The sequence below is a fragment of the Vitis vinifera genome, chromosome 3, assembly GCF_030704535.1.
Source record: "Vitis vinifera cultivar Pinot Noir 40024 chromosome 3, ASM3070453v1".
Lineage (NCBI taxonomy): Eukaryota > Viridiplantae > Streptophyta > Magnoliopsida > Vitales > Vitaceae > Vitis > Vitis vinifera.
Window position 1 is genome coordinate 10,673,542 of NC_081807.1, and position 26,446 is coordinate 10,699,987.

At 31.3% G+C, this 26,446-nt stretch overlaps 2 long non-coding RNA genes across 2 annotated transcripts; both read right to left on the reverse strand.

The window, feature by feature from the left end:
* Nucleotides 1-3,808: 3,808 nt before the first annotated feature.
* On the reverse strand, nucleotides 3,809-5,945 carry LOC132253537 (uncharacterized). Its single transcript, XR_009465366.1, has 2 exons — nucleotides 5,362-5,945; nucleotides 3,809-5,267 (listed from the first exon to the last, which is right to left on the reverse strand). It is a non-coding gene; the product is annotated as an uncharacterized LOC132253537 (long non-coding RNA).
* A 391-nt stretch (nucleotides 5,946-6,336) lies between these two features.
* On the reverse strand, nucleotides 6,337-20,157 carry LOC104878856 (uncharacterized). The gene is made up of 4 exons (XR_785482.3): nucleotides 20,088-20,157; nucleotides 19,405-19,544; nucleotides 18,332-18,402; nucleotides 6,337-7,126 (listed from the first exon to the last, which is right to left on the reverse strand). It is a non-coding gene; the product is annotated as an uncharacterized LOC104878856 (long non-coding RNA).
* Between the last annotated feature and the right edge of the window lie 6,289 nt (nucleotides 20,158-26,446).

Here is a 26,446-nt window from a genome sequence, read left to right on the forward strand (position 1 = left end):
TGTGAACATGTACTTCCTTTGTGAACCTTTCTCAAGTATAGTACCTAGCTTTGGCATTCAATAAGGATGGAGAACAACATTTGAGGATGAACGATGTTGCAACTTATCTTATGAAGACACAATTTCTTTAATGCATTTCAGATAGGACCATGACATCATTATGTTGTGATTCGTTGGTCAATAAAACCCTTAGGTACTACCTTAATGGTGTGAAGGTACAACCTTAATGGTGTGAAGGTAAAACCTTACATACCTTAGGTACTATATTCTGGCACCATAGGTACTACCTAAATGCATCCTAGGTACTAGCTTAGTGTACCTTAGGTAGTAACCTTAATGCACCTTAACTTCAAGGTTAATGCACCTTAGGTACTACATTTGTGAACTTTTTGTCCTACATTTGTGAACCAACTATTTCAATCTTAGGTACCACGTTGCTCAATCATAGGACCTTGCCTTGGCATTCACTTCCATTTTAGTTTAAAGATGAATTGATAAATGTCGAACTTCTATACTCAGTACACAATTTCCTTAATTGAGCATGGCATTATTATGTTCTAATAGGTTATTAAGGAGGTTCTCCTTAGGTACTACCTTTATGCATCTTAGGTATAAACTTAATGCACTTTAGGTACTACTTTAATGTATCTTAGATACTACCTTACTACACCTTAAGGGTGACCTTAATGCACCTTAGGTACTATTTTAAAGCACCTTTGGTACAGCCTTAGTGAATTTAGCTATTATGTTAGTGGACCTTACTTCATTCCTAACCCTTGTGTAGTTCTTATGCCAACCGTACTAGTTTTGTCTATTACAGTACCTACTTTTCCACTGAATAATATTGGAGAACATAAAGACGAAGATGATTTCAAAAATGTTGCACTTTTGTATTGAAAACACAATTTCTTAAATTCCATTACATATACGAGCATTACACTATTATGTTGTAATTGGTAAGTCAATTTGAGACTTATTAAACATAAGACTGTATAGGTACTACCTTCATGTACCTTAACTACTACTTTAATGTCCCTTAGGTACAACCTTATTGTACCTAAGGGAGTCCACATTTGTGAACCTGAACGATGTACCTTTCAACACCTTCGCTACTACACTAGTGAACTTATTGTAGTTCCTTTGTCAATTGTAGGTACTATCATGGCCAATCATAGGATGTATCTATGGCATTCAATTCCATCTTAGTTTGAAAATGAACCAAGAAATTAGACTCAATACACAAATTCCTTAATTCAACATGGCATTGAATTGTTGTAATAGGTTAGGCAATCAGTTAAGACAAGCTAATACCTTATTGCACGAGGTACTACCTTAATGTACCTAAATGTACTACCTTAATGTTTCTAAATATACTATCTTAATGTACATAAGGTACTACCTTGGCAAAACATAGGTACTATCTTAGTGCACCTTAGGTACTAGTCAATATAGCCTAGGGACTACCTTTGTTATTATTTAACAAATTATGATAAACTAACCCAAATATTTTTTTTGTAGCCCATTGAACATGCAAACATTCTATGTAGTGTTTATTAGGTACAACCATGGAGTTTACGATTCTTGGGTTGAATATCAAAGAAATGTGCTTTTCTATAAGGGGAGTGTATACAAAGCATATACCTCTCGAGAGCAAGCTGTCCGAGCATGGGTGCTATATGAACCAAGATGGAGGAGGCTCGATGAATCTTCACCATTTGCAGTGGCAAAGGCTCAATATGCATTAGTTGAGGCTAATCGTATGCAAAAAGTTCCATATGGTTCTATCATCAGTATTTATTTATTTATTTTTGGGTTCTTTGTAGCATGTGGTTTCATGCTTGTAATATTGAAGTTAACGTAGGTTGTCCACATCTGTTCTCGATTTGAATATCTACTAGAGTCGTATTCATACTATTAGCAAGTTTAAAAAGGTAATTGTACGGTAGCCTATTTAAAGATGTGACCATTAGAACACTTCATTGGCTTATAAAATTTCAATCAAAACTTACCATTACCAAAAATAATTAATTATTTTATATTTTTTATGTATATTTATTTTCAATTGCTTTTTTTTTTTTTTTTTTGTTCATATTCTTCCAAAATAAACATCTACAAACCTACCTATTGCAACATTCATGCTACCTTTTACACATGTATATAAAACTATTATAAAAGAAATAAATTAATTTACATATATATTACAAGAAAAAGTAAATAAAGAGAAGAAATAAAATGGAGTTAAATTATGTCTTGAACACACTATTTCATTATAAATCATTGAAATCATGTAAAACACGACTTTAGGAATAATGTTTTAAAACCGTACTTGAAAGTACGACTTCACAATGATACATTAAGTCGTGTCTTGACATGATTTCAAGATAAGTTTTGATGTATAGCTTTTAATGAAGCTTACATGGCACAAAGTGACATCATTTTATCAAAAATCCCTTTTTCTCATTATTTTATGCCTTAATCTTATTCTATTATACTCAATCTCATTTATTTGTATAATCATCATTTTTTTATAATCAAATATAACATAAGTTGATATCTTATGTTCTATTTGATTTTTTAAAAGTATTACAAAAAGAAAAAATATTAAGAAAAATCATTTTCTTATATTAAATTTCACTATAGAAAATACACAAGAAGATTAATTATAATAAAAATCAGTTAAAATTTATATATTTTTAATTATTTAATATTTGAATGAAACTCCAAAAATAATTGAGTTTGAAGTAATATCTAAAAATAATTTATTAATTGTACATCTATTTTTTCTTTTGTTTAATTTATCCTTTTATTAATTACATTTTCTAATTTTTCAATATTATCATTTGAATTTCCTTCCATAGCTCACCCACACAAATAGATAGAATTGGAAAATAAAATGAAATATCAGTGAAAACACACTTTGCATGATTTAATTTGCAGGGTAAAAAAAATGGAAAAGCAAAGAAACGAAACCCAAGAAATCATTGCCCTGTAAAACAAAGTCTTTATCCAATATGAAATTTGATCCAAGATATTCTGTCTATGGGGCCCAGCCAAAATGATTGGATCTGAATGACAGCATGTTGTTCAAGTTCTTAATGATACCCGGACAGCAAAATCACCAAGAAAACATTTGCTTATTTTTATTCAAGTGAGCACAAATCTCATTGTTACTTGTGCAAGGCCTGCCTCCAAACCTGATTGCCCTATTAGAATTGAAGACTATTGTTAAAGAATGGGCCAATATATTGGGTCCGTTACACTGAAGGGTAAGCCTGTCCTAATTCTAGCAGAACCGCCTCATGGCAGTGTTCATCACCACCCATTTGAGGAAATAAATACATCATATGATAAAATGAGAAAGGAAACGAGAAGAAGATTAGACAGGGAAAAGAGAAGTCCACTGCATGCAAAAAAAAGGGGTATAATATCTAATGCAATACTGACACCAGTTCCTTGGTAAGCATAAAATACTCATATTCTGAATAGTATTCATCATCAAAATCTCTATCGTCTTCGTCCCAAATATTATTCTCATCCCAGAGTGGGCAGGAACATGTCGCCTTTTTGTTCTTCCATTCAGCACCGCAAGTATAGCAGAAGTCATAACCACATCTGCAGAAACAATATAAGGTTGCTTCTTCTGAAAGAAAAAACAAGGTAAACCTTTGGGTGTGAAGGTTGGAACTAAGATAACATGGAAAATAAACAAAATAATTTGTTATTGTCACCATGTAGATGCCACAGCTGGATCTTGGATCTTCCAAATCTCCCAAGCTTTTTTAATAGCAACCAAAAAGTTAAAAGCCTAAATCGCTGCAGAAGATACTAATAAAAACAATTTACAATAATTACACCAGCTCAAAACATTTTGTAGAGTAGAGTTCTTTGTTTTCCAAAATCCAATAATTTTGGGAAACCAGTTGTTATAAGAAGTAACCAAACACACTAAGATATGCATTTATTTTTGTTTGACTAAAAGTCGGATCTCAGGGATGGTGTTCTAAAGGGGAAAAGGAAATCAATGTGGTCCATATGAGAGGCCGCCAAATTACATTTCCAGAATGTGGTATTGTTACTTTTATAATTGCATCCATAAGATGTGGATTTTGATGAACCTAACAAAAAAAGGAACAAACATACTCTATGCTGCATCCTTATGATGCGATTTTTGATGGACTACACCCAAAAGAAAGGTGTGGGGCACTCTACATGACCTGGAAGTCTGATATGCCAAATTTTGAAGCAGATGGTATACTTCTGCCATTATCAAAGCTACCAGAAGCTCGGTTACATCCAGGGGAGATGAGGACAGCATTCAAAATGTCTCCTCAACATCAATCCAGAATTTTGACACCAACAATCTAAACTCTTCATTTCAATTAACCGTTCATAAACTGAATGGTAAAAATTAATTAGAATGGGCCCAATGTGTGAACCTATTGATCGACAACAAGGGAAAACTTGACCATCTAACCAGCGTGAACTAAACTTCACTGATTTATCCCTCCTGCCATTTTAGTCATGCATGTTATTTGCATCCACATAATTCATTGCATGGATCTATTGATTCTTGTGAGAGTTGATAATGTTTAGTGTATCTTGTGCAATACTATTGATTACCTCAACAAAATGACACTTCACGAGGAACTGCTTCAGTTACAATTGACACGTCTGCATAATTTTGTCTCTAACATTGTTTCCTTCATTGAGCAGCAATAGCGTGAACTAAACTTCATTGATTTATCCCTCCTACTATTTTAGTCATCCATGTCATTTGTATCCACATAATTCATTGCATGGATCTATTGATTCTTGTGAGAGTTGATAATGTTTAGTGCATCTTGTGCAATACTATTGATTACCTGAACAAAATGACACACTTCACGAGGAATTGCTTCAGTTACAATAGACACGCCTGCATAATTTTGTCTCTAACATTGTTTCCTTCATTGAGCAGCAATAGTGTGAACTAAACTTCATTGATTTATCCCTCCTACTATTTTAGTCATCCATGTTATTTGTATCCACATAATTCATTGCATGGATCTATTGATTCTTGTGAGAGTTGATAATGTTTAGTGTATCTTGTGCAATATTTTTTTTACAACCCGACTCTAGACTTCATGCATTCATATGAACCGTTAATTGGCAATTGAATTCAACTGAAGGATTAGTAACTTACCACACCATTCACCCATCGATCTCCATTTAAACAAGACAACTCTTCCCTTGTTATGTACATCCCATGCATGTCCCATAAAACCTCACTACAATGTCAAAAAAGGATTATGTGAAACTAAGTTAAAGTTCTTGACATATTATATCACTATAACAATGGTTGGAAAATACAAATTAATGTACCTAGGATCAACATCTTCTATCAATGCATAATTAGCTATGACCCTATCTTGATGTGGGATTTTAAGGAATTGTTTCAGGCATTGCGCGACAAATGGCGATTTGCAAATGGCAGTACGCTTCAAAATCCTCTTAGCAGTCTGTTTATATCTCCAAATAGACGAAAGGATGACTGATTGGGTGCCACTAGCACCTGCCCCAACATTTTCCACCTCTTCTCCTACCCCCAATTCCGATTGAAGAGAGGACTATGCATGAGATTGTGGGGGCACTTGTTTGGAAGCAAGGGTTGTTGTTGATGCTTGCATTTCAATTGGGGATCATGGGCTTAGTAGGAGGTTGTGTTGTTTTTACGAATTCTTCAGCAAAAGGCTGAATGTCTGTTGTGTCACGGCTTGTATGTTCTTCAACTTGTTGCGATGGTTGTAGGCAAGGGACTGAACAAGTGGTGTGTGATCCAAAACACTGAGAACGCAATGCAGCAACATCCCGCACTAGTGAGGAAGCCAATCTCAACATACTTTCTTATGTTTCTATGACACGAGCTTCAAGTACCTATTAGAAAGTGGATATAAGCCAATGAGGAAGTCAATATCAACTTACTTTTTTATATAGGCCAATGATGGACCCAACGGCAGTCTTAACAAGCTCACCTCCTTAATGAATGTGACACTTCCATTTCCTTAATCACATAAAGATTTGTTACAAACAATATATGCAACAACGAAAGATTGCGGAATTATGTATGTTGATTACAATTCCTTGTATGTAGAAATTACATAAGCTTAACATATGGATTGCCGAAGCTTCCAACAAGGAACTACCTAATTAAGGTTTAGACATGAACATTGGATGTTGCACACAAGTAGTGTGCAAGTGCAACTACATTAGTACCTAAGGATTACTAAGGTTGTACCTAAGGTTAATTAAGGTAGTAACTAAGGTACAATCACTAGTATATAAAAGGAGAACCATAATGCCATGATTAGTTGAGTGTGGAACCGAATACATTGTAAGTTATGCATGGATTGAAAGCAGCTTGTGGGTCCTATGCTTGACAAATCAACTCCCTTGGGTTGAAAAATAAGGGAACTAATATTCACAAATGAAGTGTCTTAATGTTTAGAAATACAGTTTCGAGGTGTCACACAGGTAGTACCCAAGGTGTGCTAAGATAGTACCTAATGTTGACTAAGGTAGTAGCTAAAGTTGATTAAGGTAGTACCAAAGGTATATTTAAGTAGTACATAAGGTTCACTCAACAGTAGACAAAAGGTTAACCAACTGATCACTGGAATAAAACACGATGTGCTAAGGTAGTACCTAATAGCTTGCTCAATTCTATGCACAATTGAGTATGTTTAATGGACGTACCCCATGCAATGCCACTTATTGATCATATCATTGCCAAACGAACTGCATGACATTAAGAAAGTAATTAGCTAATGTTAAGGAATGAAGTAACTAAGGCTCACATATATTTAATAATATGTTGGACATGTGAGTGAAACTTATAGTATCAAGTACATTGAGTGCCTAAATAATATAGGAAAATGGTACGCACAAGTGTAATATGTAAACAGAGGGATGACAAATAAATGTTTATTATAACAACATCCACGTCTAAAACATGCCAAAGCTGGTTTAATAATGTGTACTACTCAATAATGTTTGTTAAAGAAAAAGTACAGTTGGAGTGTCAATGAACCATAGTATATGCTGAAGTGCCTTGGGTTCATAGCTTGAAATGGAATTGAAACAATATCAACTGCATAAAGGAAGCAAGAAAGAGGTCAAATGGTATTTTTGTACATGAAGCACTAAAATCTCGTTGGCTCGCCACTGTATACAAATATGGGAATTGAACATAGAAAGGTAAATCACACTACTAAGTAGCTTTCCATAATTGAATTTTTATGCCATCACTAATTAAGAACTAAGTGAAAATGGTGAAATCACAAAATACCTATGTAAGGACCTTCCAATGGCACCAATATGACTACCTAACAATAGCATTAGAGTGTAGGCCATAAATAGAAAAGATGATATTGTTCCATAAAGTATTGTTGTCCTTAAGGAGCCTCCATAATAACTTGTGTAATAGGGCTCTATTCCTAAAGGAGCCTCCATGAATACTATAGATGATATTGTGCCATAATTCTGTAGTGCCTATTCATTTTGTTATCTATAAATCCTTAACCCAAAAACCATATTCAATGATAGGAACACAGAATACCACTTCTAAGCTTTTCATTTATGGAACTTAAAGTTTGTGGAACCTCATCTCATGCACCTAAATGATATCGATCAATGAATCATGAAGAGACTATGAATACCAATGTTTCATATTTAAGAATTCCTAATTATAATTTCAATATGCCTAATTACAGCCTGTCTAAAATCAGTATCAATACATGTTATTTACATAATTTATAAATGACACAATCAATTGTCGAAGACACATTTTGCCAATAATTTTTTTCACTCTATCATTTAAGTGATGAAAATATGTAATAAAAAATTTAAAGTGAAATAAGGATCATACATGGATGAAATGTATTAATATGAGAAACAACAGGTTCTATTACACAAAGGCTGGTTGTGAATAAATACATACATTTGATTACTTATTGTCTCGTACCAAATGTTTTGAAGAAAAAACTTTCAATTTTATAATTTTCATGACCCGTTAACATTTTCAAAATGAAAAGTTCACTAAACATGTAATTTCTAATAAAACAAAGAGCATTTACACACAAAGTACATAACAAACTAGCATTACATAAAACTAAATACACAAATCCTCTCAAACAACTTTTTCATTTCTTAAAGAACAACAATAACGAAATGAATCAATCCCAAGCCTCAACTTTTGCCTTTTCCGTATCAACCACATAGCATTGAGTAAACTCATTATTTATAATTCAATTCAATCATTAAAGTTCTCAACGAACCCTCTCGTAGATCCAAAACCCAATTCAGCATTTAATTCCAATTTGCCAATGTAGAAGCAAAGAACTTATTATGTATCTTACCACTTATTAAAGCTTTCTTTGTGCAAGCTTCAAACCCAATGTTCTCTTTTTGGTAGGTGTTGTGGGTTTTACCAAGAGTCCCAAAGGATGAGGTTATCCTATGAAGTAAATAATAATTTTTTTTTTCTAGGTGGGGTTCAACAAAATTGAGGGAAAGAGAGCTAAGATGAATGAAGAAAAGGGTGTGCGTTTGGCCATTGGAGAGTAGAAAATAAAGGGGAAGAAGAAATTTGAGAAGTCATGGGAAAAAATATACAATACAAAACAAAGGGGCTATGCAATAAGAATCAATAAAACATAGACACCCACTTCCTCCTTCTCAATTGTTTATATTATGCTCATTGTCATTATATTTTTTCCTGTTTCTTTGCCTTGTTTTGCCTCTTCATGATTTTCTTCATTTGCTCATTTTGGTGACAGTTTATTCTCTCAATATCATTCCCTTCAATCCCTTTTATTGCGGTTTTTCAGCTTGTGTGTTTTGCAGAGTTTCAATTTTAAACTGCCTTTCTGGAGATGCGGAGAGAAAAGACTCAAATGCGCCGTATAGAAAACTCCACAAGTCACCAACTCACCTTTTGTAAGTGATGTTGAGGTTGCCCTCATCATTTTCTCTCAAAAAAGGAAGCTCTATGAATTTTTAGTTCTAGGTATGTTTTCCTTACTTCTTTCTTCTCCTATTAAAAACATTAATGTCGAATCCATCATTGCAATCTCCAAACTACTTTCTCTTACTATTTCGTTTTCAATTCGTAAGTATGACTACTAGTAACAAATGGCAAACACACTAATGTCTCTATGAGTCTCATATTAGGGAAGTACTCTCCCTTGTTCACTCAATTTCAATCAGATCTCATATGCAATTTTTACAGCTAATTCAATCGTCTTACACGTTTCTTTCCTTCTCTAGGTAGTTAGTTTCATCCAAGCATAGATTTTTTTTTTTCCACTTACCATTTAGACGACTAAGATTAAACCACTTTCATCCAATGGCCTAAATCAAATGGAGGCACAATATCTCCAATGGCACTACAATTTTTCCAAAATATTATCATCAAATATGATAAATTATATTATACATATATCAAATTCTTAAACAAAACAAATTTAAAATGTTTATTATACTTCTAATTATGTTTCTATGAAATTTTTCTTATATTTTCATGAGTTTTTATCAATTTTAAATCTATCGGTATTTTTTTCCACAATATCAATTGATGTATATTTGATATATCCGATACATCTTTGATATATTCGTAAAATCAAAATACCGATATTTTTATCCTTAGTACTACGATGTTTTTAAAGGCGAAAGCGTAAGGCGAGACGTTTTTGTGTTTGTGAGGCGAGGTGTAAGCTTTTTGAGCCTCACATTATATAATTAATTAATATTTTAAAATATATAAAATAAAATAGCATAAATAAAAATATGAAACCAATTCATTAGAATCATTAAAAAAAAAAAAAACATACTAGTTCCCTACTTTCACAAAAAGCCATAAAAAACAAATCATAAGATAGAAAATAGATTCAACTATATTAATAGTTTCAAACTTTAACAAAAAGTCATAACTAAGTCATGAAATAGAAAATAGAGTCAACCATAATAATAGTTCTAAACTTTTACAAAAAATCCATAACTAATAAATGAAATAACAACTAGAGTAAATTATTTCAACTTAAATCCTCCTCTCCAAGGTCATCATCATCCTCATCCAATGTATCAATAGTAGGAAAATGTCCACTATCATGTATCCCCATTTCATGTAAATCTTCATCTTCATCTTCATCTTTATCAATTGGTGTCAAATTCAACTCTTTCTTTTTGCCTTTGCCTCCACTTGTACCTAGCATAAAATATTAATTAGGTGTAAATATTATACATTTTTTTAATTAAATTTAATCAAATTTATGACTTCAATTTTTGAGTACTTACTTGGTACTTCATTATGTTTTCTTTTGTAGGAATGTGAAGAAACCATGTGATCCAATGATGCTTGAGTCTCTTGGGAGTTGGATGACACAACTCTAATAGCATCCACATTGAATAACTCATTATCTTGAAGCCAACAAAGATCAAGGGGGAAGAGGGGATCTTCTTTCTCCACAATCCATTCATCATCTGAATCAATCTCCTCTACCAAAATCTGAACAACATTTTGTTTCCTTTGTAGACTTCGCTCTCTCAATCTTGTGTTGTACCTTACATACACTAGAGAATTCAACCTTTGATATTCAAGTCTATTTTTTTTTGTATGGATCTACAAATAATAAAAGAAACAAATTTATATGTTAAAATGAAATAAAGTTCTCTAACATTAAAATAGAAATATATGTATAAAAATTTACAAAAATAGAAGTATTACCGATTAAAATGTGCTCCAATTTCTTTCACATCCCGAAGCACTACAAGTAAGGCTAAGGACTCGAATAGCAAACTTTTGAAACTACGGTGTTGAACCCCAAAATCACATCCACCAAGTTGTAGGACTTCTTAATGTTCGAGAATCAATTGCAATACGACTCCCAAATTCACCCATTGCTTGGTCATATGCGTCCAACTAAATGTCAGCTTTTAAACGTTCTTGATAATCCAACATCCTATCCATGCATTCAAATAATCTCTTCCTCACCCCATCAACATTAGAGAACTTATCTCCATACCACAATTGAGGATTAAGATAATAACCTGCTGCATGTAAAGGTCGATGAAGTTGCGGAGTCCATCATCTTGCATCAATTTTTCTCCAAATTGGGTCATATTTTCTCTCCACACCCCCACAATTAAATGCAATTTTCTCCTTAGTTGAATCTATCAACTCATAAATATAACCCATGGCTAATCTTTCCTCTGAATTAACCTCTCTCAAGACACTAACTAATGGAACAGTGGTCTTTATGCAAAAAGCAACATGAGGCTAACAATTTAGATCAAACAACATTGTACTTCAAGTTTTCACACCTTCTACATTTTTAGCCCATGTGCTTGAACACTATTTTTCTGAGGAGAACATTGCTATAAGAGCTTGTTTTTGCTTATAAAGACTTTGAAGAGTAAGAAATGCAATAACAAACCGTGTAATTGCTAGATGAAGAAGCTCATGATTTTTTGTAAATAATCTCATCAAGCTAAGAACTCAAGTATGCCCATATATGAACTTCACTACTTGCCTAGCTCGAGAAAGTGTATTAGCATGAACATTTAGCTTTCCAATATCCTCCAACATCAAATCAATACAATGAGCAGCACAAGGAGTCCACCATAATCTTCTCATTTTTTCCATAAAACCTCATTCCAGCATTCACATAATTAGAGGCATTATCAATGATGACTTGCACAACATTCTCCTCTCCAATTTCTTCAACCACCTCATTAACATATTTGAACATCAATTCCCCATTTTTTTATTGTATCAGAAACATTAATTGATTTCATAAACCAAGTGCTAGTAAGACTATTCACCAAAAAATTGATAAGACACCTATTCTTTCCATCTGTCCAATCATCTGACATAATTGAACATCCATATTGTTTCCAAGCTTTTTTGTGATCTTCCTTAATGATACGTAAGTCATTTACCTCTTCTTTAAGAATCTATGTCCTCAATTCATGCATAGATGGAGGCTTAAACCCGAACCCAAAATTTGCAATAGCATCCATCATAGGAAACCAATAAGGATCATTCACAATGTTGAATGAGAGATCTTTTGAATACATAAACCTACCAAATTTTCTACACACTTCCTTTTTTTTTACTTCCATTTTGAATTCAAAGTACTTTGTCTATGTTGTAAAGTGATAAATTTATCCACGGGTCCCTTAGGAATAGGTTCCCTACTCCCACTCCCTAATGTCCCTATTGTTTTAGACAAGGCACTCTCATGCATTGAAGTTGGACTCATACCAATTTCTTGGAGCATTCATTTCTTTTCGTTTTTTAATTCTTAAAATTGGTCAACGTCTCTTTGCATTCTAATCTAGCATCTTCACTAACTTTGTTGCATGGTTTCATATCATGATGAGTTTCCGCTAAGTGATGCTTGAGTCTATTCACCCCTCCTGCGCATCTTTGATTGCAAAATTTACATCTTAAATATTTCTCCTCGGAAACTTCAATAACATACTTCCACACAAAATCTTTTCTTGAATTTTTCGAATCGGAGGAACTCATTCTAAAAAAAACATCAATAATAATATTTAAATTTCTATGCAACAATATAATTGATTAAAAAATAATAAGACATGATTGAAAGGAATTTTAAAATGAAATACAAAATTTAATTGGTTTAAATTTAAAAATTATACAAATAAAATTTAATTGGAATTGAATAATGAAATAAAGAAAATTTCGGTGGAAATTAAAATTAAACTAGAAATAAAAAAATTAATTTTAAGCAGAATATTTAAACCAATTTACCAGCATATTTAAAACAATGGATGAAGGGATAAACAGATAATGGCTTACTGGCTGAGAGCTCCAATTGGTCAAAATGATTTAAATAAATAAATAAATATTGGATGAAAAGGTCATTTGAGAGTTAATTTGATAAACAAAAAAAAAATTGATGAAGAACCGACTGTCAAGAGAGAGAGAGACGAGCCTCTGTGTCGACTGTTGAGAGAGACGAAAAAGGAGAAAACCATGGGAGATGAAGCCAAGATGGGGAAAGAGATGAAGAGATGAAGAGAGAGGAAAGCATGGGAGACGAAAAGAGGGAGATCGCGAGTTCGCGACATACCTGAAGATGAACGAGAGAGATCGTCGCCGAAAAAGATGCATTACGGTTGGTCGCCACCTGAGGTTGAGCACTTTGTCGCCACTTAAGGTAGGGTTTCATTTTGAGCTTTTCTCCCAATTTGTGTTTGCCAAAGTTTTCAATCGCGACTCGAGTTGCTGTTTAAGGGATTACTTAGGGTTTTTTTTTTAATTTATGTTCATGGCCACATCAACTCCCACAAAGCGTACACCTTCTTGGAGCATAAAAGGTGCAATCAAAGCGCACCTCAGTCACACCTCATTGGAAAAGGCATACGCCTTTCAGAAATCGCGTTTTATTTCTTACACCTCAAGGCGTTTTGGCCCCGCGCTCGAGAAACGCCTTTAAAAACTTTGCTTAGTAGTAAGAACATGGTGAAAACCATCAATCGTGAAGTGGACCTGCCTCTCACCCCTTTCAATTGGTAATATGACTATTTGTTAATAAAAAATTCGAACCAACCTAAAAAAGACAAACTTTGAAGGTTATAGTGCAAAGGTGCTACAATACTAAATAAGCATCATAAGAGTTGCATGTGCGTATTGATGGCTACATAGATTTTAGAGATCAAAAGAAAAATCTCAAGTCTCTAACCTCAAACTCGTCTGATAGCAATACCAAAGTTTTTAAAGGCGTTTCTCAGGCACGCCTTGAAGCGCACCTCAGGGCGAGGCGGGGCCAAAACGCCTTGAAGCGTAAGAAATAAAACGCGACTCTTGAAAGGCATACGCCTTTTCCAATGAGGCGTGACTGAGGCGTTCTTTGATTGCGCCTTTTACGCTCTAAGAAAAAGGCGTAACCTTTGTGGGAGTTGATGTGGCCATGAACAAAAATTAAAAAAAAAAAAAAAAAAAAAAAAAACCCAAAGTAATCCTTGAAACGGCAACCCGAGTCCCAATTGAAGACTTTTGCAAACACAAATTAGGAAAAGCTTCAAACGAAACCCTACCTCAAGTGACGACGGAGTACTCAACCTTAGGCGATGACCAACCGTAATGCATCTTCTCCAACGGCAATCCCTCTCGTTCATCTTCAAGTATGTCACGAACTCGCGATCTCCCCCTCTTCGTCTCCCATGTTTTCCCTTCTTTTCATCTCTTCATCTCTTTCTCCCCCTCAACTTCATCTCTCATGGTTTTCTCCCTCTTCCATGGTTTATTCCCTCTTCGTCTCTCTCGACAGTCGACACAGACATTCATCTCTCTCTCTCAACAATCGACTTTTCAGCCAAAGTTGGAGCTCTCAATAAGTCGTTATTTATTTCTCCATTCATCCATTTTTTATACATATTCTAGTAAATTGGTTTAAATATTCTACTTAAAATTATTTTTTTATTTCTAGTTTAATTTTAATTTTCACCCAAATTTTCTTTATTTCATTATTAAATTCCAATTAAATTTTATATGTATAATTTTTAAATTCCTCTAAAAAAAATATTGGGTTTTTTAAATTTAAACCAATTAAATTTTATATTTCATTTTTAAATTCCTTTCAATTATGTCTTGTTATTATTTTTTAGTCAATTATATTGTTATGTAGAAATTTGAATATTATTATTGGTATTTTTTTTAGAATGAGTTCCACCGATTTGAAAAATTCAAGAAAATATTTTGTATGGAAGTATGTTATTGAAGTTTTCAGGGAGCAATATTTAAGATATAAATTTTGCAATCAAATATGCATGGGAGGGGTGAACAAGCATCACTTAGCCAGAACTCATCATGGTATGAAACCATGCAACAAAGTTAGTGAATAAGCTAGATTGGAATGCAAAGAGGCATTGGCTAATTTTAAGGATCAAAAAATGAAAAGAAATAAATTGATCCAAGAAATCGGTATGGGTCCAACTTCAATGCATGAGAGTGTCTTGTCTAAAACAATAGCGACATTAGGAAGTGGGAGTAGGGAACCTATTCCTAGGAGACCCATGGATAAATTTACCACTTCACAACCTAGACAAAATACTTTGAATTCAAAGTGGAAGCAAGAAGAAAGGAAGGAAGTGTGTAGAAAAATTGGTAGGTGTATGTATTCAAAAGGTCTCCCATTAACCACTGTGACTGATCCTTATTGGTTTCCTATGATGGATGTTGTTGCAAATTTTAGGCTCGAGTTTAAGCCTCCATCTATGCACGAATTGAGGACATGAATTCTTAAAGAAGAGGTGAATGATCTAAGTATCATTATGAAAGATCACAAAAAAGCTTGGAAATAATATGGATGTTCAATTATGTCAAATGGTTAAATAGATGAAAATAGTAGGTGTCTTATCAATTTTTTGGTGAATAGTCTTACTAGCACTTGGTTTATGAAATCAATTGATGTTTTTTATACAATAAAAAAAATGAGGAATTGATGTTCAAATATCTTAATGAGGTGGTTGAAGAAATTGGAGAGGAGAATGTTGAGCAAGTCATCATTGATAATGCCTCTAATTATGTGAATGCTGGAATGAGGCTTTATGGAAAAAAAGGAGAAGATTATGGTGGACTCCTTATGCTGCTCATTGTATTGATTTGATGTTGGAGGATATTGGAAAGCTAAATGTTCATGCTATTACACTTTCTCGAGCTAGGCAAGTAGTGAAGTTCATATATGAGCATACTTGGGTTCTTAGCTTGATGAGAACATTTACAAAAAAATCATGAACTTCTTCATCTAGCAATTACACGGTTTGCTATTGCATTTCTTACTCTTTAAAGTCTTTATAAGCAAAAACAAGCTCTTATAGCAATATTCTCCTCAGAAAAATAGTGATCAAGCACATGGGCTAAAAATGTAGAAGGTGTGAAAACTTGAAGTACAATGTTGTTTGATCTAAATTGTTAGCCCCATGTTGCTTTTTGCATAAAGACCACTATTCCATTAGTTAGTGTCTTGAGAGAGGTTGATTCAGAGGAAAGATTAGCCATGGGTTATATTTATGAGTTGATAGATTCAACTAAAGAGAAAATTGCATTTAATTGTGGGGGTGTGGAGAGAAAATATGGCCCAATTTGGAGAAAAATTGATGCAAGATGATGGACTCCGCAACTTCATCGACCTTTACATGCAACAGGTTATTATCTTAATCCTTAATTGCAGTATAGAGATAAGTTCTCTAATGTTGATGAGGTGAGAAAGGAATTATTTGAATGCATGAATAAGATATTGGATTATCAAGAACGTTTAAAAGCTGACATTCAGTTGGACGCATATGACCAAGCAATTGGTGAATTTGGGAGTCGTATTGCAATTGATTCTCGAACATTAAGAAGTCCTACAACTTGGTGGATGTGATTTGGGTGTTCAACACCATAGTTTCAAAAGTTTGCTATTCGAGTCCTTAGCCTCACTTATAGTGCTTCGGGATGTGAAAGAAATTGGAGCAAATTTTAATCAATAATACTTCTATTTTTGTAAATTTTTATACATATATATCTATTTTAATGTTAGAGAACTTTATTTCATTTTAACACATAAATTTGTTTCTTTTATTATTTGTAGATCCATACAAAAAAAATAGACTTGAATATCAAAGGTTGAATTCTCTAGTGTATGTAAGGTACAACACTAGATTGAGAGAGTGAAGTCTACAAAGGAAACAAAATGTTGATCAGATTTTGGTAGAGGAGATTTATTCGGATGATGAATGGATTGCGAAGAAAGAAGATCCCCTCCTCCCCTTTGATCTTTGTTGGCTTCAAGATAATGAGTTATTCAATGTTGATGCTATCAGAGTTGTGTCATCCAACTCCCAAGAGACTCAAGCATCATCGGATCACATGATTTCTTCACATTCCTACGAAAGGAAACATAATGAAGTACCAAGTACTCAAAAATTGAAGTCATAAATTTGATTAAATTTAATTAAAAAACTTATAATATTTACACATAATTAATACTTTATGCTAGGTACAAGTGGAGGCAAAGGCAAAAAGAAGGAGTTGAATTTGACACCAATTGATGAAGATGAAGATTTACATGAAATGGGGATACATGATAGTGGACATTTTCCTACTATTGATACATTGGATGAGGATGATGATGACCTTGAAGATGAGGATTTAAGTTGAAACAATTTACTCTAGTTGTTATTTCATGACTTAGTTATGAATTTTTTGTAAAAGTTTAGAACTATTATTATGGTCGACTTTATTTTCTATTTTATGACTTAGTTATGACTTTTTGTTGAAGTTTGAAACTATTAGTATAGTTGAATCTATTTTCTATTTTATGACTTTGTTATGGTTTTTTGTGAAAGTAAGGAACTAGTATGTTTTTTTTTCTTTTATGATTCTAATGAATTGTTTTCATGTTTTTATTTATGCCATTTTATTTTATATATTTTAAAATATTAATTAATTATATAATGCGAGGCTCAAAAAGCTTACGCCTCAACACCTCGAGACTTACGCATCGTCTTATGAACACAAAAAAGTCTCGCCTTACGCTTTCGCCTTTAAAAACATAAAGTATTATGATAAAAAAAAGGGGAACCACCTAAAGGGGTGATAGGATCAAAGCTAGTAAGTACTACTTATCATACCCCATGTCACACTTTGTATGAATCTTCTTCGACTGTCAAACCTTATCTTGGACATCTTCATCATCTAAGCAAAGCTTCTCCTCATAAAAGATAGGTCAATCCACATACTCATTGATGTTAAGACTAAAACCATACAACCCTATCTCTATAATGCTGAGGTCATACTCCTGCCCTCTAAAATCATTATGCAACTCCTCAGTAATTTGAACATCATCATTCTTTAACTCTATTACCTCAACATCTAGAATAGGGGCCTATCGATCATAAGAATGAGATCTCACACTATCTTAATATTAATCCTTGCAACAAATCTAAGCCTTGACACTCTCACCTCTAGACAAAGTGAGTGAAATGTTCCTACAGGTAAATGCATTGTCTTCAAACTAGACCATGCCTCTTACATAATAAATCCACCTCATAATCATCAACACAAGGAATTTTAATGTCAAAATAAGATCTCAAAAGGTAATGATTTGATATATTTTCATTGGTCTCAAAATAACTGATACACGCGTGAGTTAATATTCATTATTGAAGCTCAACATCAATTCTAAGTCTTAAGGATTGTTGAATTTTTATACTTTACATTTTAAAACAATTATAACATAATGAAATTATAATTGAATGTATAAAAATATAGTCAATTGCATACCTCTCTTTTCAATACCCCCATCTTTCCAACTTTGCTCATGCCATTAATAATTTTCATCCACAAGAAATTACCTATATTACAAAAAAAACAGAGAAAAATGTTATTACTTATCATTTTCAAATATAAACAAATGTAGTTGTTTAAAATTCAAAATAAAATAAAAAAATTTGAAGTCCAAAATGTAAATATTTATAACAAAATTCTATTTCCATCTCATAACAAATCAACCCCTAATATGTCCTCATTAACATCCTACAATGGTTGCATCTTCTTTAGCACTACAATATTATTCATATTAAAGTGAATGTAAAATCATAAAAGTACTTACTTAGAGTCAATAACTAAATTTTTAAAGCATAAGCAACTTGGATAATTTCTATTTTCATAATAACTATTGTCACTTGGTCTAATACTCTTTAACCATAAGAGCAAGTTAATAGAAAAAAATAATAATAAAACAACACTCACATTTTATTGGGCGCTCAAAGGAATCCACAATGAACTTGAAGAATTCACAAGGAGTTGAAAATTAACATTAACATGGAAGAAGTCAATTATTATGACTATATATCAAAAAAAGATTAGATCCACCTACAAGACCAAATGGTAGTTTTGCACCTCTCATCAGATAGTGCTATATATACATCTTTAAATCTCATTATTTGCACCTCTTTGTTTGCACTCAATCTCATTTGTTTATACCTAATACCTTGCAGCATTTATTTTATATGCTTATTCAATAGCCTCAATCTCATCATACACGTTCAATGCTCTAAATTTGAAATTCAATAGACACCACTAACTATCTTAGCATATAGGAAAAATTTTCTTTTATTCTCTAAAAGATTCATATAACCTATAAGGTATATTTGTTTCAAACTCTTCAAAATACCGAGAGCCTGGCCACCTGACAAAATAGTTAAGAGTCCAATAATCAAAACTAACTCACTGCAATGAAAAATCAAACTATTGATTTCCTGACATATATGATCCAAAGATAGTCTCCACAGGAAGGTATATCATTCATAAAAATAAAATCACAGCATCAAAAGATGTTAAAGCTAAGAGCATACCTCCAGACGAGGGAGCCATTGATCGATATTACTGAAGTTTGTGTTCAAAAGAGCTTTTAGGTGTGTTTGGTCCTCGAGAGCTTCCAAGTGGTTTGAGGAATGTTTTGATCGCACTCTCAGCCAACAGTTGAAGAACAAATCTAACCATGAAGCATTAAAGTTAATCATAAAAGAGCCCAACTCAACTTATAGGGCATTCATCCAATGGAAACAAAATATAATATTACATACGATAAATAAATCACCTATTTGTCTATAATAAACAAATCAAAAAAGAAAAAAAAAATAGAAAACACTTAAGGGCGAACAAGTAAACCAGGAGGTTAATAGTAGAGATGAAGTGAACTATTCCTCGAAATCATCACTTCCTCCACAATTCGTTTAGACGGTGGTAAGTCCATTTTCGCACATCACACCGTCCCATTTACCACACCATTGTTTAGGGATTAAAAAGAGAGGTTGAAAAGATGGCAACAAGAAAATCAGAAATAAAGGAATCCGGGAGAAAATAGAATGGCTCCACAAATAGTGATTCTTTTTGGGCTCACGACATCATGGCTGCCTGGAAGAAGATAGGGCCAATTTCTTTTTCCTTTGAGAAACCACTTATCTGGGTTTACTAGAAATGGAGGAAACACATGAAAGAAGAAGGAGAAGAAGAAGAAGCATTATCCGAAGGTTACCTCACAAACCACAACGTTGCAACTTCTGACCAAAAAAGAGATGAAAGGGTTTCTTTGCTATATAACACCTATATTGCTCTTTAAATGATCGTTCGCGGAAGAGTAAAGGACATATGAGCTGTTTTAAAGTTGACTTGACTGGATTTGAAGAGCTTTAACAGAGACCCGAGATATGGATTTTGTCATTCCCAACAAACAAAAATTTATTGGACCTTTAAAGTGGATGGGACGAATGACTATAAATTTATTGGTATATTCATACTTCAATTTTATATATAAGCATATATTAAATATTTTAATATAAAATATTAATAATATAAAAATTAATAAAAATTTTAAAAATTATATAAAAAATAAAAATAAAAATTTTAAAATTATTTTTTAAAATATATATATATATAATTTATTTAATAATATCTATTTTTAATTTAAATATATTCAATGATATCAAATAAATAATAATATATATAAATTTTTTTAATATTTATATTTATTATATTTTATTTCATTTGTTAATTTCAATAAAAAAAAATTTAAGAAAATTTCAAATCAATGAAAATCAAATACATTTCAAACATAAATTTTTTTTTACCACAAATATGGATTTAACTTATGTTGTTAAAATCAATTTTTAAAATTTTAAAAAGTAAAGTATTTTTAAAATTTTAAAGAATCATTACCCTTTTAAGGTAATGTCTAAAGTTCTTGCATTTTATGTTAAATTTTATTATTATTATTTATTTTTAAAAATAAAAAACAATAAATATATTTAAATGAGAACTTAATAAACCTTTTTATCTATCTATATAATTACATGAATATGCTTCAAAAATTTTTGAAATTCACAACCACGTGTTGAGAAAAATGGAGCTTTGGTTTTTTAAGTTGCATAAAAGGGGTAAGATTTCTTTTTTATTGTCTGAAAATAATAAATTTTCTTCCTCTTTATTTTCTTCGTGTAACTTTTGAAAGTCAAATTGGTAGATAAAAACCAATATTTGATATTAATTATTATTATTTAAATAATTTTTTTTCTTTTTTTACTTTCGTTTTGTAAGTATTCTTCACAATCTCTTCTTTACATACTTTTTTTTTTCTTTTATTGGATAAGTACAAGAAGATAAATGTATAATTATTTAATTAAATTTGAGTTTTTTTTCTTTAAAATTATGTGTATACATCAATCTATTTTAATGAGAAAAAAATAATAATTTTGAAAACAAAATTAAAAATTATTTTTTAACATTTTATAAAATAAAATTTTGTTAGAAAACCTAAAATATTTTTAATATTTTTAAATATATTTTTAAAATAATTTTTATTTAATATTTTATTTTTAATATTTTTTATTTTTTATATAATTATTTTTTAAAATTAATTTTAAAAAATAAATAAAAATACATTTTTTTATTTTTAAGAAAAAAAAATTTTAAATAAAATAAAATCGGTTGTTAAACAAGTGTCAAAATAGGCATTAACTTCCGGTAAATATAAATAAATAATATTACTTTAAACTTGAATGGATTGGAAGAGCTGTCCTGGAAACCCAAGAAATCGGTTCTGTCCTCCCAAAAAGCAACAATTTATTGGGACTTTAAATTTGACGGGATGACTCATGGGCCATTGTCGTGTACATTTACCACTCCATGGAAATGACACCTACCTCCTAGGCTGCAACTCCTCGAAAACTTATTAGCTTAAGCTTCACCGTTTTTTATTTAAGTACTTTCGTGAATTGGGTTTAAAATTGGCTCCGTGGTATTGGTTAGCTTTATGTGAATTTGATCTTAAATGTTGGTTTTTGATATTACTTTTACGTTCTTTTATGAATTTAATTTTAAATTAGAGTAGCATAATTATTAATTACTAATGAAGAGATTAAGAATATATTTGGTAATGATTTTATTTTATTTTTTAATATTTTTAACATTTAAATGATATAATTTTTAAAGTCTAAAAAAATTTATAAACACTTTATAAAATCATTATCAAACAGACTTTAAAAAACACATGTTAAAAACTGTTTTTAATCTTGATAACACTTTGAATAATAAAAAATTTTAAATATTAAAAAAATTAAAAGTGTTTACTAAAATCACTATCAATTCAACCGATATATAAAAACATATTTGATAATGATTTTAGAAAATATTTTTAGTCTAAAAAATATTTTGAGAAAAACTTAGATGTTTGAAAAATTTTAGAAAATATTTTTAAAAATCTAAAAAATCACTTGTAATATTCAAAAATCACCTGTAATATTTTCTAAATAAATATTTGATAGGTAATTTTATTAAAAACTCTTTAAGAGAAAACACTTCCATTAAAAAAAAATTAAAATAGAAACATTGTCATAATAATATTTTTGCATAAAGTGCTTTTAATAAAAATATTTTTTTTAATATTTAAAAAAAAAATCATCTATTAAATGTTTCTCTAAAAAATATTTGAATTGATTGTTCAATATTACATGTGATTTTTTTATATTTTTAAAAGTGTTTACTAATTTTTGTCAAATACTTAATTTTTTTTCAAAAATATTTTTTAAACTAAAATTACTTGAAAGTGAAGGCGGGAGTATACCATCGTGCACATATTTATACCGTTTATTTTAATATACCCCTTTAATTTCATCAATTTACAAAACCTTTTTTGGTAGCCCCAACCACACTTGTCCCCCTTTTATTCTTCTTTTAATTAACTTTCTCATTTCTTTTTCAAAGAATTAAATTACTTAGCACTTTTGGATATACTTCTTACTTTATATATTTAAAAACAAAAAATTGCAATACCTTCTATATAAAATATAGAAATCCTTACCCAAAGTATGAATTTGACTTATATTCTTAAAAATCATATTTTAAAATTTTAAAATTTGAGGAAGTAATTTAAAAAAAAAATTAAATAATTTCTAAAAATCATCATCCTTTTAAAATAATGTCTAACACTTCTTGCATTTTGTGTTGAATTTTATTATTATTTTTTATTTTTAAAAATAGAAAATAATAAATATATTTATTATCCATTTAAGTATTTATTTATATATATACACGAACCATCTTTGCTTTGAACACGAACTCCTTAAATTTGTGAAATGCAAAATTTGGCTTGAGTGTATAAAGAATCTTCGAATCCTCTAATTCAACATATCGAATGCGCACATATATGTCAAGCAAAGAAAGAAATTAAAGTTTAAAATGTGAATTTAATTAATTGAAATAGTGGAGAGTTTGTATGAGTGGGGGAACATTTTCTACCTACTAATTGGCAACATGTGAAACCATCATCACTGCCACCACTTAGAAGAAGTTGCATCTTGAGATAGGTTACATGATGCTTTGACCAAGTAAATCTATCCATTTAAGTTAGAAAATATTGAAAAAAAATTCAACATCCAAACCACAATACACACTTTTACTATCTCTTTTCACCTTTTTTTTCATGACTTTGACAACTATAACGACTCATTTTTTTTTTTTTTTACTCTAAAAGCAAATTTCTTACAAATGCAATTATTTATAGGCTCCTATGAACTTGAGCAATGGGTTTTTTAATCTTAATCAAACTCAAAAAGTAATTTATCCACATTTAAACTCTATAAATATTAACTTTTTTTAAAAAAAATAATGTGAATCAAAATTGCCAACACAAAATATCTATTTAACATTTTGTTAAGGAGCTTCTTAAAATTAATTTTACTATTATTGTAATAGAATACTAATTATATTTTATGATCACTAAGTGATTATTTTTTTATATAAAATATTATATATGATTAGTTTGTGTGGTGCGAAGCTAGGCTTAAGGTCAAGCTATGTAAACAATTTTACATTTTATGCACTCTTAATTTTCATTTCTTTATATTTTTGTCTTATCTTATTATAATCTACAATAATTCCTCCCTTCCTCAAGTGCCCCACCTCAAGACTCCACCTCTCCAACTCCAAGAGTTTATCTTCAATCTTTCTTGAACCCCTTGACAAAACAGCAATCAAATCCTCTTCATTCTCAAACTCAAAACAATAAAAAGATACTTTGAAGACAGAAATTCTAACATTCTTCTTAACGTTCCACCTTTTGTCCACCCAATTCCTTAACTAAGGCACCCAAGGTTCCAAGTTAGACACTCCTTCCAACTTCCCCACCAAACAAAGGTTCCAAGGAACTATTCTCTCCAACACTTCCTTCTTATCTAACCGTACCGATACTTTATTATCCAAATTCTTTTGAGCACTTGCAACCTTCACCACATACAAACCTTACTTGAGAGAGAGCCCTTTGTTATCTTTTGTCAACCCCTTATTCACCACAAAACTAGAAAGCTTCACAGGGGCTAACAAGCTCCTTATCCCCAAAGAACAAAGCTTACTTGCCAATGTGCCCCATCCCCCTGTTAATCTTTTTCCTTTTGGGAAGACCAAATTAAATCTTTTTTCCCTTCACATCACAGACGACACAAAGAGAAACCTCCTCGCTCAATTAACACGCCTCTCAAGCTTATAAACCCTATCATTTTCCTTCCATACCTAATTGTAAACCAGTGATTCCTCCTACATACAACAGGCCTTTGCACCTTCAAGGAAGCAACTTAGACTTGTCTTCCCAAACTTAGTCCCACTAGTGAATCCTCTTCCCCTCTCCATAATAACCTCTTGCAGCTTTCCTAAAACCTTCTCAATGGAGATCTTAAACGACCTCATCTCCACAGCGAACCAACAACTTCCTCCTCTCATTCCTATTTCCTAGGAACGAGAAAAAGAAGACGAAACATAGTACATATACTCTCATACACAATGCACATAAGAAGATCCCTCATCCAAAGAAAGAAGTTCCACCAGTTAAAAAGTCATATGAGGTACAACAAAAAAAGGTATGCGTCAATTTGAAAAGGAGAACATGGAAACTAAAATTATTTTGCTCTAACAGCTCGAGAAGTGAATGAATTTAAAGATAAGGATAAGGAATATCCAACAAAAGTATATAATGCTCTCAATGATTTTTTATTTTATTTTATTTACTTGTGCATGAAAGTATGTCCTCTTGTGCATGACATATAACTTACCACTAGCTTGTTGATGACACACAATTATTTTAAGAACCATCAACTTTTTTCACAACATCGAAAAATCTTTCAAAGTTTGGTACTCGTTTTGCATGAAATTGAAATTTTTTAAGAGATTTTGAAATCCTATCTTATGGTAATAAGGAATTAACGAAGAAAAAAAAGGGTGGAAGACATTACTCATAATTTCAATTGATCGTTGAGAAAGGGTAGAAGACATTACTCATGATTTCAATTGACTATAGAGAAATGATGGAAGACATTACTCATTATTTCAATTGACCATAGAGAAATCACTAAAACTTGAGATTAAGTTTTTTTTCCAAGTTGGGAGGAATTAGTAAGGATGTGCATTAGTATTAGTTGGAGTAAATTAGGATTAACATTTATTGAAGTCAAATTAGGAGTAACTAATTAGGTTATAAAACAATTAGAATTAAAGTCATAATAGGTTATTAGAATCCTAATAAACTTTGGATTTTTTAAAGAAGCTTACAAATAAGGTTAATTGATATAACCAAAGTATTGATCGATGATTACTAATATTACATTTCTTGCATACTTTGTAATTTTTAATGGTAATATTCTATTGATTTTCTTTTAGGTAAGACTCTTAGAATGCCTTATTGTGACTCTAAGGGTCTGTTTGGTTGTTGTTTTTGAAACTATTTCGAAAAATAGTTTTTAAGAAATTTTTTTGGTGTTTTCACAAAAAAAAAAAAAAAATGTATTTTCAAAACTGAATTCTGGAAAACAGTTTTTGTTATAAAAAAACATGTTTAGTTAAATTAATAAAAATGTTTGGAAGTTGTTTTTTTAAACTAAGAGTTTTCTTTAGTTAATTTGATTTTATAAATATAAATAATTTTTATATTTACTCTTCATTAAAATTTAAAGAAAATGTACCATTTTTTAAAGTTATTTGCATGATTTTCAATTTCTTTAAATAATTGTAAATAATGAAAATACATCAAAGGTATATTAGATGTCTCAATAGAGATATGTCGATGAGGACATTCTCAACGTGCAACACATTATTCAAAGTCATGGTTTTGATAATAAATTTGGCTTTATTTAATATTCATATTGAACATATAAAATAATACATCGTCGGTTGCCTGCTTGCTTCTCATTCCCCGTTCACAAGCACGATAAGGGCATACCCACAAAACCCAGATGCAAAGAAGAGAAGGGCACACCAATCACCCACATAGAGAGAGAAAGGAGAAGGCAAAATGCATTGATCTTCAATCTCATCGCCGATAAGAGGAATCAGATGCCTCGAACCACAACGACA